The sequence below is a fragment of the Orycteropus afer genome, unplaced genomic scaffold (assembly GCF_000298275.1).
Source record: "Orycteropus afer afer isolate SDZICR_OR568_19922 unplaced genomic scaffold, OryAfe1.0 scaffold00064, whole genome shotgun sequence".
In the NCBI taxonomy this organism is placed as follows: domain Eukaryota; kingdom Metazoa; phylum Chordata; class Mammalia; order Tubulidentata; family Orycteropodidae; genus Orycteropus; species Orycteropus afer.
Genome location: NW_006921651.1, coordinates 3,629,842 through 3,648,966, shown reverse-complemented (window position 1 = coordinate 3,648,966; position 19,125 = coordinate 3,629,842). Strand labels below are relative to the sequence as shown.

Here is a 19,125-nt window from a genome sequence, read left to right as displayed (position 1 = left end):
AAATTATTGCACAATATCATTGATATCACACACAGAGAAAATAGTATTTCTATTTCCAAATTTTTAAGGAAATGCCATACTGTTTTCCAGGAGCTATGGTAGTGTGGTGCCTAAAGCATTTGACTGCTAACCAGAAGGTTGGCAGTTCAAACCCGCTAGCCACTCCACAGAAGGAAGACTGGACAATCTACTTCTGTAAATATTTACTGCTTTAGAAACCCAAAGGGGGTTGCTATGAGTCAGAATCGACTTGACTGCAGTGAGTTTGGTTTTGGTAGTCTGTGAAAGCTATCATATCCATTAAGTCAATACATCAGGTTCTATCCTTGAAATGATCTTATTAGGAAACGTTGTCTCTATCAAGTAAATTCCTGCTGAAAACTCAAACTCACTGCTGTGGAGTCAAATCCGACTTATAGCCACCTCTCCTTGGGTTTCCGAGGCAGTATCACTATGGAAGTAGATTGCCCAATCTTCCTTCCGAGGAGTGGCTGATGGGTTTGAACCGCGAGCCTTTTGGTTAGCAGTCAAATGCCTTAAGCACTATGCCACCAGAGCTCCCAATGCTTACCAACAATAAAATAAAAAATTACATTTTATCTCTAGGAAACCTTCATTCCATATTCCAGCCTGGTAGACCTCACTGGTAGCTGTGATAGATAGTTCAGGCCTGAGAGTGACGTCATTGATGGCTGAGATGACTCCCACATGCCTGGAGTGGAGGAACTGTCCTGCAGGGAGATTTTGATCAGACTCTTACCAGTGGGCCATTGGAATTTCTGGAAGTAGTAAAGCTTTTGGTAAAAGGGGCTTTTGTCTCCTAGAATAGCAACACTTATCAGCACTTGAAACCAGTGATTACTATATACAGCAAATGCTTCTATATATATACAAATGTATTGTTTACATAGGACTATTTTAAGATCTGTGTCACATTTTTCTGGTGTATTTTATGGTGGGAAAATTCAATTGGAAAAAATGTACTTAGCTCTGGTGGGGATGGTAAGGTAAAATAAGCCCTATTTTTTTTTTTAGCATGAAATTTGTTGTTTTGTTTATATTTAGTTTTAAATAGTACAGAAGTAGTTAGGTGGTAGCTCTCTAAATAAATTGCATTGCATCTTCTTCAGCAAGTTTAGCCGTTGTAACTCATATTGTACAACTAGCCCTGTCACCATATTAGTCAGTAGAAGACCTGCAAAGCATATGTAAGATTTCATCCATGTGTTCATTAAAAAAAATCTGGAGAAAATGACTTTGTGTTTGTGTTATGTGGCTTATAATCCAGGCTAATATTTTATCTTAATTTTGTACCTGTTGAATTGAGAAGGAAATGAATAGGAAAAGGACTTACCTATTATTGAGACTGGGAACTCTGGTGGCATAGTGCCTAAGGCATTTGACTGCTAACCAGAAGGCTGGAGGTTCAAACCCACGAGCCACTCCTTGGAAGGAAGGTTGGACAATCTACTTCCATAGTGATACCACCTCGGAAACTCAAGGAGGGGTCACTATGAGTTGGATCCAACTCGACAGCAGTGAGTTTGGTTTTTGGTTTATTATTGAGACTAATGTGAATGTTGAGAACAAGACACTCCCAGAATCCAGGGACTGTGTCCCCAAAAGATACATGTTGTAAGTCCCACCCTGTATGCCTGTGGTTATAATCCCATTTAGAAATGGGTTATCTCTTAGGATAATGAGACAGGATTAGTGAAAGGTATGTCTTGAGTCAATCTCTTTTGAGCTATAAAGGAGATTAAACCTAAGATAGCAAGCAGAGATGAGGGAAGAGAGATGCCAAGCCACGGGAAGATTGTCCAGGAGCAGAAGCTCAGAAGAGACAGGAGCCTTCCTCCAGAGCCGACAGTGAGAACAAGCCTTTCCCTAGAACCAGCGCACCCTGGATTTGGACTTCTAGCCTCCTAAACTGTTAAAAAAAAAAAATTGTTAAAGCCATGCATTTGTGGTGTTTCTGTTACAGCAGCACTAGATAAACTAAGACAGAATTTGGTCTGGGGAATCGGTGCTGCTCTAACAGCTAACTAAAATGTGGAAGCAGTTTTGGAATTGAGTCACGGGAAGAGACTGGAAGAGAGTTTTAAGGTGCCTACTAATAGAAGGAAGGAGGTTTGGTGGCATAGTGGGTAAGGCATTGGCTGCTAAGCAGAAGATCAGTGGTTCAAACCCACCAGCTGCTCCTCAGGAGGAAGATGGAGCGATCTACTTCCCTAAAGATTTGCAGCCTTGGAAACTCAGTAGGGGTTGCTGTGAGTTGGAATCAACTTGATGGAAGTGGATTTGGTTTTTGGTTTTAATAGGAAAAGCCTGGATTGCCTTGAGGAGACTGTTGGTAGAATTGTGGACCTTGAAGACAGTTTTGGTGAGGAATCTGAAGGAAGTAAGGGGAGTTCCAGTAAGATGGTGGAATAGACAGACAAACTACACAGATCCTCTGCAACAAAGAGAAGGAGAACCAATTAATATGGATACAGAAGTTAATCCTGGAGCCCTGAGCTTTGGAAGGAAGGATACAGAAGTAGACTAGACTCCAACTAGCAGAAGAACCTGCATGAAAACACTGGAAGAGGAGACATATAATGCTGTGGTCTGTCAGTGATCCTGACAGCACGGACAGCTTGGATATCGCCCAGTGGTGTTCCAAACCAAACCAAACTCACTGCTCTTGAGTTGATCCCGACTCAAAGCGACCCCTCCTTGGGTTTCCAAGGCAGTATCTCTATGGAAGTAGATTGCCCCATCTTTCTTCCAAGGAGTGGCTGGTGGGTTTGAACCGCCAGCCTTCTGGTTAGCAGTCAAATGCCTTAGGCACTATGCCACTAGAGCTCCCAAGTGGTGTTAGGACCTAAGAATTAACCTAAAAATCGGCCCTGCTGGCCAGGGGCTGCTCAGAGGGCTGCACTGGTGGCTGGTGAATAAAAGGGGAAGCAGCGAAGAGGAAGGTGGCCTGAGCCGTGGACTTTTGCCTGTCCAGAGGGTGCAGCCACTTTGAAAGTTTACAAGCAGTTCGACCATTTTGGATATTTAAAGCAACAGTGTTCTCTCAGATTCCAGGGACCTAAGAGTAGGCTCCACTTTCTGGGAACCACAAAGACATTTGGGGCATGAATGACTAGAAAGGTGCAGTGTTCCCCTTGTTACTCTAATACTCCACACCTTCTTATTGAATGGAGGTGTGGCCATCCCTCATTCCCACCCACCTTCTGGGCTGGCAGGAATTCCATCTGTCTGTGTGCTCGGATGGAGCCTGGGTGCCCTGCCCCACCCTGCCCAGAATTTTTTTCTTTTAGTTTGTTTGTTTTTGTCTGTTTTAAAACTATTATTATTATTATTTTCATCCTTTTTTTTATTATTCTTTCCTTCTCAGGTTCTAGATTTTAGCTTTTTCCCTCTTCTCTGTTCCTGGTTCCCATTTTTTTTCTTTCTCATGGTTAACCCCATTCCTTGTTTTTCTTTTTTGCATTTTTCCTATTTTTTCCTTCATTATTCTCCTACTCTACTTTTTTTCTCTTATTGCCCCTTCCCCAGATATTGCAGGGTTTTTTTTTCTTTTCTTTCTTTTTTTGGTGATTGTTCTTGTGTGTTTACACAGTGTGTTTTTTGTCTGCTTGCTTTTACTTTCTTGATGGTTTTTTGATCATTGTTTTTGTCTAACTGAGTGGGAGACAGCAACCATGCCCATACAACACAACCACACCCACACCTCCTGCAGCTCCACTTACTGAGTGAGAGCCACCACTTCCTTCTCCACCAACTGGCCAACGATAAACGACCACCAAGAAAAGCTTGACTTACCCTTAACTGTTCTTCACAAACAGTTAACAGAGATCCTAAATACAACAACGTCACAATGTCTCGGAGACAACAGACCCTCGTAGTCCACACAAAGAAGCAAGATAAAGCGGTAGAAACAAGGGAACAGGATACAGACCCAGAACACATCCTTGAGGAAGAAGCAGCATTGGAACTCCCTGATAAGAAGGAAGTGAGGAAAGCTATAAAGTCTCTCTATTATATATATGGCACCAGCAACAGAATGTTGCTAGACATGTGGATATTAAATGTACTTCTGGTGAGGCTTCAAAAGAAATTGATGAACATGTGATTGGACAGTGGAAAATGGGAGATGCTTTTTATGCAGTGGCAAAGAATTTGTCTGAATGATGTTGAAATGTTTGGTGGAAGGTATAACTTGTAAGTGATGAACTTGGATATCTGGCTGAGGAGATTTCTGAATAAGATCTTAAAGGGGCTGCATGGTTTTTCCGTATTGCTTATAGTAAAATGTGAGAGGAAAGAGATGAACTTAAAAATGAACTGTGCAAAATGGAAACAAAACTTAAAAGATGTGGAAAATTCTGTTGTAGAAACTAAGTACACATGTCCTGGAATTTTCACCAAGAATATAGCTACACAAATTTTTGTAGAAGAGATTAAGCTTATGACTGAGGGATCTAACTAACTACCACAGCAGAAAACCCATCAGCTTAGACTGACGGGGACAGAGAAAGAACAAAAGGAAGAAAACATTGTCTGCCTCTTGACATTCTGCAGGAGGAAACAGGCCAAAGGAGCTTCATCCATTATCCTCTAAGAAGGGATAGGACCATGCTTGGAGCAACTCAGAGATCAGCACAACTGTTGGAAGGAGCAAGGGAAAGAGGGCTGCCTAGATTTTAAAAGGTGGAACCATGGCCTGCTAGGTTTCAAATGGTGGAGCCACAGCCTTCTAGGTTTCAAAGAGACATATATTCATCAGCTCATTCTGGCATGTGGGGCTGATGGGGCCTGTGGGGGCTGAGGTGGAGGGGTCTCAGATGGACTAGGGGGCTGCCTAAAGCCAGGGGAGCAGAATTGCTGTCCCAGTGGGCCTGAAGCCCAGCGCCCAGAATGTAAAGAGCACGGCCAACACCCAGAATCTGGAAGATAAGGCTATTGCCCAGACGGTCCCAAAGAACAGAGGATTATTTTCAAGCCTTGAGAGCTACTGTAACTTGTTCTCCTGGGTTTTGGACTTGCTTGGTGCCTGTCATCCCTTCTTTTCCTCTAGTCTCTCCCATTTATAATGAAAATGACTGCCTTGTGCCTGTTCCACCATTGTACTTTAGAAACAGATAACTTGTAGTCTAGATTTCACAGGTTCACAGATGAAGAGGAATTTTGTCCCCAGATGGAATACACCTGAAATCTCACCCATATTTGGGTTAGATGATTCAGAAGATGAGATATTAGACTTGGAATTGATTTAAGACTTTGGGGATGATGTGATGAGGTGAATGTGTTTTACATGTGGAAAGGACATTAGTTTTGGGGGGCCAAAGGGTAGAATGTTTGGGATTGAAATGTGTCCTCAAAAAATGTATTGGAAATCCTAACCTCTGTGTCTGTGGTTATAATCCCATTTGGGAATGGGTTGTCATTGTTATGTTAATGAGACAGGATTAGTGTAAGGGTGTATCTTGAGGTATAAAAGGTTATATCTTTTGAGATATGAAAGAGATTAATCACAAGGTAGCAAGAAGGGAAGAGAGATGCCAAGCCACTTGAAGATCACCCAGGAGGAGCGATCAAAGACAGCAGGGCCTTCATCTAGAACTGACAGAGAAAGAAAGCCTTCCCTAGAGCTGGCACCTGAGTTTGGGTTTCTAGCCTCCTCAGCCATGACAAGATCAAGTTCTGTTTGTGAAAGGTACACATTTGTGGTGTTCCTGTTATAGCTAGAGTACACCTTAGAAACGAGAACAGCAAGACTGTCTCATGTACTTTAGACATGTTATCAAGGGGACAGTCCCTGGAGAAGGGTATCGTGCTTGGTAGAGGGTCAGAGAGAAAAGAAGAAGCCCCTCAATGGGATGGGTTGACAGAGTGGCTGCAACTATGGGCTTAGACATAGCAATGCTTGTGGGACAGCACAGGACCGGGCAGTATGTTGTTGTGCTGTACATGGGTCTCTGGGTCAGAACAGATTCGATGGCACGTAGCAGCAGCAACAGGATGCTACTGGAACAGAAACAGGAAATTAAGAGGCAGCGTGGATTCTCTAGGGTTGAGCTTGATTTTACATATTTTGAGGTTCTGGTAGGATGTTTAAGGCGCTCTGGTGATGCAGTGCCTAAGGCATTGACTGCCAACCACAAGGTTGGTGGTTCAAACCCATCAGCTGCTCTGCAGGAGGAAGGTGGGGCAATCTACTTCTGTAAAGATTTACCACCTTGGAAACCCAGTGTCACTGTGAGTTGGGATCGGCTTGATGGCAGTGGGCTGTGGTAGGATATTTGGGTGGAATTTTTTGTTCTCATGCTGCTGTTTCAGGTGCCCCCTTTAAAAACAGGCAGCTGACAAGAGTACTGCTTGTCACCATTTACATTCAGCAGGATTTACCTTTAACTTTCTTGAGTTGGAAGGGACCTCAGAGATCATTCAGTCCAACGTCCTCTACACTGTCATTGACAGCATCTGCTTAAATATTACCAAGGATGGGAGTTTGCTGACACACAGAGCAAGGTGGAAACCCAACCCTGTTTGAATGACTCTTATCGTTAGGTAGCATTTTCTTTGACATATTAAGATAAAATGTACCTTCTCATGACCTCTAACCGTGGATTTTGGTTCAGCCTTCAGGAAATAGTGTAGAGAATAAACTTTCATTTACCTGCTAACATTGACATTGACTTCAGCAACTCTGAAGGCTTGTTTTGTGTGAGATATGTTGTGCTGGATTTGACTGGGGGTGGGGATGAAGAGTCATAGTAACATAAGTAAAACAGAGGCCCTGCCATCAAGGAGTTTATCAGGCAGACAACCTTGTGCTAAACTTGTGCTAAACTGAAGTACAAGTGTGCAGTTAGGAACGAGAACCAAGTGATCACTTTTCATTTCAGATATTTGAAGACTACTTCCATCTTTGCCCATGTTTGTCTTCTAGCTAAATGTGCTGGCTTATTTAATTGCATCTAGTGTGACATAGTTTATATATTTTTCACCTTCTTGGTGATTCTTTTCTGTATGCATTTCATTTTGTCCCTTGTAAAATACACAGCCCAGACTTGAACGCAGTTCCAGCTGTGGCTAAATGTCGTGGGAGAATTGCTGCCCTTACTCCCAAGCTGTACTGCTGCTCCATCATCATCGTATGTTGCACGACCACCATGTGGTCTCTGTATCCTTTAGGTACTTGCTATCAACCAAGAGAAGGGATTGGGTAGACCAAGTTCATTATAGCTTTATTCATGAAAAGCTGAAAAGTGGAAGCATCCTAAATGCCCATCCACAGAGGAATGGAAAAACAAAATGTGGTACATGCATATAATTGAGTACTACCCTGCCAGAGAGAGAAATGAAGTCCTGATGCATGCTGCAACTTGAATGAGCCTTGAAAGTGTATGCTCAGGGAGATAGTCACAAAAGGGCAAATATTATATAAAACTCTAGTAGCATAGTTCCTAAGGCACTTGACTGCTAACCAGAAGGCTGGCGGTTCAAATCCACCAGCCACTCCTTGGAAGGAAGATTGGGCAATCTACTTCCGTAGTGATACTGCCTCGGAAACCCAAGGAGGGGTCGTTATGAGTCGGTCTGACTCGACAGCACATAACAACAACAACAACTTATATGAAATATTGAGAGTAGGTAAATGTATAGGGAATAGTCTATTAATGGTAACAGGGATAGGAGGCAGGGGAAAAGAGGGAGTCATTGCTCAGGGCATGCTTATCTTCTGGTAAGAAAAATGGAGAAATTTGGAAATGGATCATGGTGGTGGTTATACAGTATGATGAAAGTAATGTCGCTGAATTGTACTTGTAAAAAAGTTGAGATAGCATATTTTTTGTTATATATATATATACTCACTACAATTAAAAGGAGAAAGAAGGGATTGGGGTTGGGGAAGTGTAGGTCTTACAGAAGAGGCCACATAGGGCTGTATTCTTTTTGAAACCTGAATTCTGTTTAACCTACTAAGCCAATTCTTTTATTACTCCCTCTTCCCCATCCTCTTACCCCCAGCCTCTGCCCTATTCACCTCTCTATCAGTTGTCATTGCCCCGATTCCTGCTCACCCTTCTGTTCACTTTCTCTTGCAGATCATCCATGGCATCCTGACTCTTGACTTAGCTGAACCTTGACTTGTCCCTCACAATACCTGTTCACTTTGCCTCCAATGGAGGCCTCTCCTTTTAATCTCTCTAACAAGGGTTCGATGAAGAAGGCTTTAATATTCTTGCTTTCAATTCCACCCATATATTCTCTCTCCTCTTCCCCAGTCCTCATGACTCCACCCACATTCTAGGGCACTCACTTTTACAGAGTTTTCCATGATTTTAGCACACGACTAACAAACACCCGGTCTCCACTCCATTCTCTAAGCTGACATTTGTGGACCACCTGCTGTGGTAGAAGAAATAAGCTTGATGCTGTGGGCAGTACAGAAGTGGCTAAGACACTGTTTCTGCTTGCAAGGATAAAGCATGCACAACCAATGATTACAATATGAAGCAGAAAATCACATATCTTAGGAGATTTAGACATGCATTCTGAGAATTAAAACTAGCCAGAAGAAGGCTTTGTAAACAGAAGGAACATTATGAACAAGTGCATATGGCTGGAAAAGCATATATATAGGAGCTCTGGTAGCGTAGTGCCTAAGGCACTTGACTGCTAACCAGAAGGCTGGCAGTTCAAACCCACCAGACACTCCTCAGAAGGAAGGAAGGTTGGGCAATCTACTTCCGTACACCTCAGAAACTCAAGGAGGTGTCACTGTGAATCGAGTCTGACTCGACGGCACATAACAACAATAAATCTGTGTGTGTGTGTGTGTGTGTGTGTATACACACACAGATATGTTGTTATGTGCCATCGAGTCGTACCTGACTCATAGTGATGATAAATATATATATATTTATTATATTATATGTATAATTCAAGTAGCAAGTTTGTCCAGAAACTATAGTTATGTGATACAAAGGAATACACTTAAAAGAGCCTTGAGGCACAGAATTTAGCAATTCATTGGAGGGAGGGAAGGAGGGAGAGAGAGGCGGGGAAGGGGGGAGAAAGAAGAGAGCTAAAATTAAAAAGATAATACCAGGCTGGCCAGGAAGTGAAGCTACAGGAACTTTCAAATATGGAAGCTCTTAGACATGGTTCGTGGGAGTATCAATCAGTGCAACCACTGTGGTTGTACTGAAACTGTGAATATGTACTAAAGTTAAATATTCACCTGCCCTGTGATCTAGCGATGTTGTTCTTAGTTATATACCCAAAAGAAATTAGTGCATTTGTTCTCTAAAAGACATGTACAAGATACTCATACAACTTTATTCACAGTAACCTGAAACTAGAGTAATTCAAATGTACATTAGCAGGAGAATGAATAAATTAAATTATGGTAAATTGCTACAGTGGGATACTACACAGTGTTGTTGTTGTTAGGTACCGTTGAGTTGGTTCCAACTCATAGTGACCCTGTGTACAACTCATAGTGACCCTGTGAACAACAGACAAAACACTGTCCAGTCTGCTCCACCCTCACAATCATGGCGTGCTTGAGCCCATGGTTACAGCCACCGTGTCAGTCCATCTCGTTGAGGGTCTTCCCCTTTTTCTCTGACCCTCTACTTTACCAAGTGTGACACCCTTCTCCAGGGACTAGTCCCTTCTGACAACATGACCAGAGTATGAGAGATGAAGTCTGGCCATTCTCGCTTTTAGGGCATTCTGGCTGTACTTCTTCCACAACAGATTCATTCTTCTGCAAAAGGAAAAAACAGCCCCCTGCCTTCGAGTCAGTTCCAACTCATAGCTACCCTATAGGACAGGATAGAGCTGCCCCGTAGAGTTTCCAAGGTTCTGAATCTGTGGAAGCAGACTGCTTCATCTTTCTCCCACAGGGAGTGGCTGGTGGATTTGAACCACCAACCTTTTGGTTAGCAACCAAATTGTTTAACCATTACATCACCAGAGCCCTTGTTCTGGTTGTTGTTGTTGTTGTTGTTGTTATGTGCCGTCGAGTCAACCCGACTCATAGCGACCCCTCCTTGGGTTTCCGAGGCAGTATCACTACGGAAGTAGGATTGCCCAACCTTCCTTCTGAGGAGTGGCTGGTGGGTTTGAACCGCCAGCCGTCTGGTTAGCAGGCAAGTGTCTGAGCCACTATGCTACCAGAGCTCCCCTTGTTCTGGTAGCCCATGGTATATTCAATATGCCATGAATATACCTTGTTCTGGTAGCCCATGGTATATTCAATAGTCTCTGCGAACACCACAATTCAGATGCATCAGTTTTTCTTCTGTCTTCCCTATTCACTGTCCAGCTTTCATATGCATATGAGGCTATTGAAAATACCATGGCTTGGGTCAGGCACACCTTAGTCTTCAAAGTGACATCTTTGGTGTCCAACACTTTAAAGAGGTCTTACATAGCACATTTGCCTAGTGTATAGTGATAAGAACAAGTGATGATTCACACAAAAACATGGATAAATCTTCTAGACACACTAGAATATATGATTAATAGGATCATATGCTCTCTATATAAGATTTCCCTTTAGGATTTTCCAGAGTAGGCAAAGATAACCGAGGGTGATAGAAGTAAAAATAGTGGTTACCTCTTTGGGGGTGTAGTTATAGATGCTGAGTATGAAAGGAAAATCTCTCAGGAGGTTGAATTGTCTCTGTTCTGATCTGGGTCATATTTCCACAGCTGTTGTTCATGTTGTCAGAAGGGACCAGTCTCTGGAGAAGGTTGTCATGCTTGGTAAAGTAGAGGATCAGAGAGAGAAGGGAAGACCCTCAACAAGATGGATTGACACAGTGGCAGCAACAATGGGCGGAAGCACAGCAAGGATTGTGAGGGTGGAGGAGGACGGGGGGTGTTGGGTTCTGTTGTACAAGGGGTCGCTAGGAGTCAGAGCTGACTTGAGAGCACCTCACAATGACATACATATTTAAAAATTAATTGAGCTGTGCTTTTCAGGGACTGTAAGTATGTGTGTGTGTGTGTATTCTTCAGTTGAAAAGGGGAAGGGAGAAGGAAGAGAAGGAATGAGGGAGAGAAGAGACAAAGATTTCAAAGTTTTATGCCTGAGTGAGTGGAAACCTGATGGGGTCATTTCCACAAAAGGGGACTCAGAAGAGGAAGGAGTGGTATTTTGGGGAGGAAGTTTGCTTATGGACAAGCTGCTCTCTGTCCTAATAGCATAGGCCTTTTCTCTCTGGTTAAGGCTGCCTTGCCAAAGCAGCCTAGTTTGTGAAGTAGAAATCTCACCAGACAGGGACTGCAGAGTCTTGACATGTCACTTAACCTGTAATCCTCAGGTTCTTCACCTGTGACCTTTCTTATCTTCAGCATCTTTTAAGACCTTTGTACTGCTTTGGATACTTTTGGAATGGTTTCTTTGACGTCCAAGAGACCATGCTCTTCATTTTCTCCTTACCCCACTGGCCATTCTTTCTCAGTCATCTTTTTGTTACATCTCAACTTCCCAATCTAAAAATCTTTGGCATGCCTCAGGGCTCAGTGCTTGGATTTCCTCTCTGTCTATTCCCACTCCCTAGGTGAGCTCTTTTTATTTTTTTTTTTTAATTGCGATTTGGGTGAAAATTTACAGAGCAAATACACTTTCCATACAGCAGTTCACGTCCACTTTATCTCATGACATTGACCACAATTTACCACAATGCAAACAGCTCCCCTCTCACTTCCTCCCCATAGTTACCTCTTCCCTGTGTCCTTCCCTCAACCTTGCCCCTCGTCAGCTCTACTATACACCTGAAATTCAGATCATACATATAAACTTACAGGACCATTTTCCGCCAACCCTATACATGTTCTTGGGTACACTCCCCACTTCATAGACACCTACTAGTTCAGCCTGTCCACCTGTCTATCTACCCGTTTACCCATGTTTGCCTTCACTGACCATGCAGTACTGGATGTCCCAAAGGGTCCATCTTTGTTGTCTGTACCTCCCATGGACCTCTCTATGTCTTCCTCTTCCTCAGTGGCACCTAGGTGAGCTCTTCAGGTTTCTGGCTGTAACTACGATCTATACGTCAGTGGAGGTGTAGTGATCATTTACTGGTAGAGTTTTTGCCTTCCTTGTGGGAGGTCCGGGTTTGGTTGCCGGCCAGCACACCTCAAGGGCAGCTGCCACTGTCAGTAGGGGCTTGTGTGTTGCTGGGATGCTGAACGAGTTTCATGGAGCTTCCAGACTAAGACAGACTAGGAAGAAAGCCCTGGTGACCTACGTCTAAAAAACCAGCCACTGAGAACTGCATGGATCACAGTGGTCTCATCCTGTTGTGCATGGGGTCGCCATGATTTGGGGGCTGACTCAACAACAGCCAACATCACCCACAACATAAACAAATGACTCCCACATTTTTATCTGCAGCTCACATCTCTCTCTCTTTTGAATTCTGGACTCATGTATTGAACTGCCTGTTTGATACAGGATGGAACTTCTGAAACTTATCAAAACTTAAGCTGTATAAAACAGAACTGACCTCTCTTCCAAACTTGACTGAGTCCTCCTCAATAAATGGTAACTATTTATTACCCAGGCCAAAAATCTTATTTCTTCCTTTTATCTTTCTCTCCTGCCCCACATCTAGTCCATCAGCAAATCCTGTTGACTGTGCCTGAAATACATATCCAGAATCCAGGAATCTGCTCATCCCCCTCACTGTTAGCACCCAATCCAAGGCAACATCATCTCCCATTTGGGCTATTGAAATAGTTTCCTAACTGGGTTTCCCAGTTTCTACCCTTCCCAGCTGCCGAGGGTTTTCTTGACACAGCAGCCAGGGTGACCGTTTTACAACACATACAGATCATGTCGTTCTGCTCAGAACTGTCCGGTGACTCCCGTCTCACTCAGAGTAAAGGCTGGAGTCTTCACTCATGATGGTCACATGATCTGCCCGCCTCCCCACCCCCCATACCTCGTTTTTACCCCTTTGCCTCTTCCCTGCTGGTCCAGCCAACTTGTCTCCTAGCTTTTTCTCAAGCACACGGAGGCTCCCTCTGCTGTTCCTGTGCCTGGGACATCTTACCCAGACCCGTATCTATATTCATTATCCTTCCACTTTACTCAACTGTCACCTACTTAAATAAACAAAAAAAAAACACTGCCATCAGTTGATTCAAACTCATAGCAATGCTATAGGACAGAGTAGAACTGTCCCATAGGGTTTCTAAGGCTGTAAATCTTTCCTGTCTGATCTTTCTCCTGTGGAATGGCTGGTGGGTTCAGACCACTGACCTTTTGTTAAGCAGTTGAATGCTTTAACCACTGCACCACCAGAGCTCCTTATCGCGTTGTTAGGGAGACCTTTCTCTGACTGTCCTGTATTAAATGTACTCCTGCTTCTGCATGCTTGTTCTCCATAGCACATTTACTGTATGTACTACTGTATGTCACACCCAGTCTGACGTGCCTTTTCATCGTCTGTTTCCCTTATTGTCTGTTTTCCTGTAGAATGTAAGCCCCTTGAGGGAGGACAGAATTTTGTTTAGTTCCCTGTGATATAGACCTGACACACAGTAAGCATTCAAATATTACTGACTGAATAGATGAAAATGGTATGTCTGTAATTCATTGTTACTTATGTAGTATATTTTGTGGTTTAAAATTATGTTCACATACAGTTATCTCACTTGATCAGTTTCGTTTGATTTTTGTAAATCAGACTAAATTCAGTTCTAATCATATGCTGTTTAAACTGGGTGGACGACTTTGACTATTAAGTACAAACTGACTTCCTTAGGGGACCTTGTTGTTGTTGTTGTTATGTGCCATCGAGTCGGCCCCGACTCATAGCGACCCCTTCTTGGGTTTCCGAGGCAGTATCACTATGGAAGTAGATTGCCTCATCTTCCTTCTGAGGAGTGGCTGGTAGGTTTGAACCACCAGCCTTCTGGTTAGCAGTCAAGTGCCTTAGCCACTATGCTACCAGAGCTCCTTAGGGGACCTTAGTAATGGCCATTAAAATACATCCTTGATCTGATTTAGTCCATGTCTGAGACCTAAATTCTGATTTGTGGGGCACTTATTTTTTCAGTCACTGATTTCATAGAACTCCTTCCTAGGAACTTTATTCCTACTTACTGAGTTGTTACTGTTATTTTTAGGTTAGATAAACCGAAAATCCTTTAAAAACAGACATGTCACCTGGCTTCGCTTGCCCTATTCTTGGTTAGTGAGGGGGTCGGAGCATCGCACAACTTCAGGGAAACCATTAGGTCCTGCTTCTTTGCTAATGGCACCCCCTGGAGTTGTGCAACACAGCAATAATGGTGAATATAAAATGTTGGCTTGAGTTTCTCTTGATTGAATCTTCTGTTTGTTTTCTTCCTGCTGCTTAAGTGTCATTTTGGGACCCCACGGGCTTTGTTTGCCTTGTGCACACTTTATTAGGTCTTCTTGACTACTGTATGTCACTTTTTCTTATTAGTACAGCTGTGTCAAGTTGTTCTTAATTCCACTTGACTTCATCCATCTTCTTGGCTTACTTCCTTAGCTATTTCAGTTAGTCTGTTGACTGTTCCATTTCACCTCACTGACACCAATCTTGTGTGATAGCCAGAGAGTCCATCTTTTCCTCAAACAGTTACAAGTATACTTTGTCAGCCTAATCACTATCCTGTTGATTATTCCCATCAAAATACAGATGGCACCTGTCATTCACAATTTGAGCCTAGAAGTGTGGTATGGTTAAAATATGCAGCTATGGTAACCCTCCACCATTCTGGCCTAGTTAACCAATCCAAGGATTGATAAATTTTGGTTTGGAGAGCAGTGGAACCAGGCAGCGGCTGAAATTTGATTCCTGTTTACCTTTGTATGGATTATTTTAGTTATTTAGCCCTTTTCACAATGAAGATATGGTTCCTGTAACTTCATTTGTCCAAGTGGCCCATGTTGAGCACATGGCAGTTACAGAAATAGGAGCAATCCAGGTTATCATTTCATAATAACTTGCCTATGAGTCTGAATTTGAACTGAAATGTATTCATATTCTGAATATTATGTGCTCTGAAAATAAGCCTGCTTAGATTCTCTTGGGCCTGGCTTCCTCTTGTTGGGTACCTTTGAGTTGATCTCAACTCAGAACAGCCTCCTGTGTCGGAGTGGAACTACCTCATATGATTTTCTAGGCTGTAATCTCTGGTAGCATAGTGCCTAAGGCACTTGACTGCTAACCAGAAGGCTGGTGATTCAAACCCACCAGCCACTCCTCGAAAGGAAGGTTGGGCAATCTACTTCCATAGTGATACTGCCTCGGAAACCCAAGGAGGGGTCTCTATGAGACAGGGCCGACTTGACGGCACATAACAACAACAACAACAACAGTCTTTACAGAAGCAGACCACCAGGACTTTCTCCAAAGGAGCCACTGGGTGGGTTTGAAACTCCGTCCTTCTGACTGGCTTGCTGACTCCTTTTCCCTCTATTTCTAGGACCAGACTAGGAGGAAAGGAGCTAGAGGTTTAAGTTTCAGGACAGTGCAAAACAATTGGAATATGGCAAGACCTCTTATAGCTAGACTACGAGGGCCCTCTCCAAGCCTTGATCGTGGCAATAATTTATTTGTTCCATATACAGTTCATCAAGTTTATTTAATCTATGTTTATTAAAAAGCTTTAGTGTTATTTAATGCCTGTAATTACATAATCTGCTGATGGCTATGTGTTCATTTTTCTCTTTGGAGGTTAAGAATCCATCAGTTCGTGGTCAATTTTCTCAAAGTTGCTTTTCTCCTTTCAGTCTGACTGACTGCCTCCAGTGCTCAGGTTAAGTAAGGCCCTACCTTAGCTCATTTTTCAAATTTCTGTCCTGAATAATGGTGTACGTTTTCCTTGGGATTGATCTCTTGATGAGGCCTGAAGAGTGAGCTCCTTCCCTCAGTGGATGGTTAAGTGGGAAGGGTGTCCTGTGCCACTCTTCTCTGAAAGCCTGAGTAGGGCAAGGGATGCCACTGTCTCACTGTCCATGGGGAAGAAGGTCCAGCAAAGAAGAGTCCTCACCAGGAATTACAAAGCTGAAAGATTGTGGTTCTTGGGTAGATGCAGAAGTTCCTAATGTTGAACGGAGTATGAATGGCTTCAAGTGAGCTCTGAAGAAAACAGGCATTCATTATCTAAAGATATTTAATAATTTGCAGTCTAAGAAGCCTAATTCACACAAACAAGTTCTCCTGGAGTAAGGCCCTTTCCAGTCTGATCCGTTGGTGCTATGGAGCTGGTATTTCAAGTATGTCCATCTGCATGTAAACGAATTGCTCCAAGACAATCTGATTATGCGGTAGTTACTTTGGTGAGACTAGCGCCTCAGTGGAATGGAAACTTCATTTTGAGTCTAATATTAGACCTTGCTTTGGAAAATTCCTTTTAAATGATCACAAGCTGGGAATAGCAAAAGAATTTCACTTTCGACAGACAGCGTTCACCAAGAACTTTTAACTGCTTATGCTGGGTCCTCGGGAAAGCAGATGTGAGAAACTCACCGGACTGCGTGGGCTGGACTAGAACGGACTTGACCTGCTGCAGTGTTTATAGCTATTGCTGATAAGTTTCCCTCTGAGTCTTAATTTGTTCAAAATATTTTCATTCTTTGAGCGTGAGCAGGCTAGGGATGAAAATTGTTAGGATGCCTAATTGTCTAATAATCGAAACGTCTGGCTTCCAGACATTGTTGCCTATACAGGGATCTGAGGCAGGGCCTGAAGGGGCTTAGACTGCAGAGTTAAGAAAAGGGTTGATAAACCTACAGAGCCAAAGCTAGTTTCTTGGGGAGTGCCGGGAACTTGATCAGAACTGGCCTTCGGAGAATATTTTTAGTTTGTCTGGCTAGTTGTGTCTGGCTGAATGGGTGAAACATCCAACTTGAAGGTTTAAGTAAACTTTGTATAAAAGACTTCATCCCCTTTCCCCCCAAAAAAACCTCTGCCATTAAAAAAAATGGTAATGTAAATGTTAACTGATGACAAAGTTTCCAAATCATGTCTGCGTGGCTTGATTTATGGATGTGTTTCAGATGCCTCACATACCTTACATTGAGAAGACCCAATATTGGAGTTTGAGTGATGAGTTTAATATTTTAAAAGATCTTTCTGAAATTTAAATACTTCTTTTAGTATGGCTAGGTAAAAGGAAATATACCCATGACCATGTATGAGTTTGGCAGATGATATTTCTGCATATGTATTTATATGTGCTGTAAGAATATCCATAGATATAAGAGAGCTAACAGGCAATGTTACGATAACTTCTTAGCCATAGCCAAACACCTTGAGGGAATGAGTCACTGGGCCTGTGGGCTGGGGCTCATGGTCACAGAGGACGTCAAGCTCAATTGGCATAATGTACTACAGAAAAACATTGTTCTACACCCCACTTCGATGAGCTGTGACTGGGGTCTTAAAAGCTTTTGAGCAGCCAAGATGCAACAATTGGTCTCTCCTTGTCCAGAGCAAAGAAGAATGAAGCAAATCAAAGGCACATGGAATCAGTTAGTCTAAGGGACTAAGAGGGCCTTGCAAATCTCAGCCTCCATGACCCTGAGACCAAACCAGATGGTGCCTGACTACCACTGCCAGCCACTCAGGGGTCAGAATTGGAGCTACTGGGTAAAGTAGGAGAAAAACGTGGAACAAAACTCAAAATCATAAAAAAAGACCAGGTTTACTGGTCTGATAGAGCCTGGTGAAACCCCTGAGACTATGACCCCTAGTCATTCTTTGGGCCTGGAATTAGACTCACTCCTGAGGCTTCCAGCCAAACAATAAACAGGCATATAAGGTGGGAGCTCTGGTGGCATAGTGCCTAAGACATTTGACTGCTAACAGGAAGACTGGAGGTTCAAACCCATCAGCCACTCCTCGGAAGAAAGATTGGGCAATCTCCTTTCATAGTGATATCGCCTCGGAAACCCAAGGAGGGGTCACTAAGAGTCAGATCCGACTCGACAGTAGTTAAGTTTAGGTTGTTTTTGGTTTTACACCAGGTAGGTACACTCCTTAGACCAATCAACCATGGGAGATCAGAAGGGTAGCATTTGCACAGGGAGATATCTCAGAGGGCAGAAGGAATGCATAGGAAAGAAGGGCACAGGGAAAAGGTAGCCACAGGGAAGAAGTGGGAAGAGAACTGTTACATTATGGAAATTGCAATCTATGTCATGAAAACAAAATGTGTAGGAACATTCTAATCATGAGGAAAATGTTAGACAAACCCAAATTGGGTCATTCTGTAGGGAACCTGGCCAATACTCCTTAAATCTTAAGAATTTCATGTCCAGGTCATGAAAAACAAGGGAAGACTAAGAAACCATCACAGGTTTTTGAAGACTAAGGAGGTAAGACAACTGAATGCAATGTGGCACCTTGATTGGATTCTGGAACAGGAAGAGGGCGTAAATGGAGAAAACAGTGAAAAAGTCTGGCGGTTACTGGACTAATAATGTGAAAATGTCAATTTCTTAGTTTTGACAAAGGTATGACTCTTGTTAATGTAGGATGTTAACTGCTGGGTTAGAGGTATACAGGAACTCTCTGTACTGTCTTTGCAACTATTCTGTAAATCTAAAATTATTACAAAATAAGATTTTTTTTTTTTTTTTAATTCATTGGTCTGTCTTGCACTCTGAATGAGCCATTTATCCATGATTCTGTAACAGGGTGCCATAGCCATTTGGAAAACACTGGTTCACTAACTTACTCAGATCTCCAAATGTTGATATCTTTTATTATACAGTACCAAAAAGTCAACATTTTTAACATTATCACCTGTGCCATCAAGAAAGTCTTTAATTATCGAGAGGCTGTCAAACTGATGTTGGCAGATACAAGTTTTCCAAAATCCTGATTTTTGCTTAAAAGCTCAAATTTTATCGTTGGCAACAAACAATGTCAGTTGTTTTCCTTTCTGAGATAGGCTCACTACATTCAGTTTTAGAAAATACCTGCCAGATAACGCGAGTCTTAATAACCATAATTTGCCTATTAATCATTCTTTCAAATAAAAATGGTGTTCCATTAAAAAGAAAAAAGTCGCTTGTTTCTCTTGCAGCACAAACAGTATGCAAGGGCTTTTCCTCAA

General features: G+C 42.7%; 1 protein-coding gene across 1 annotated transcript in view; it reads left to right on the top strand.

Moving 5' to 3' along the window:
* CNNM2 (cyclin and CBS domain divalent metal cation transport mediator 2) overlaps positions 1-19,125 on the top strand; it is a 173,958-nt gene that overhangs the window by 124,186 nt on the left and 30,647 nt on the right. The gene's annotated exons all lie outside the window — the stretch shown is intronic.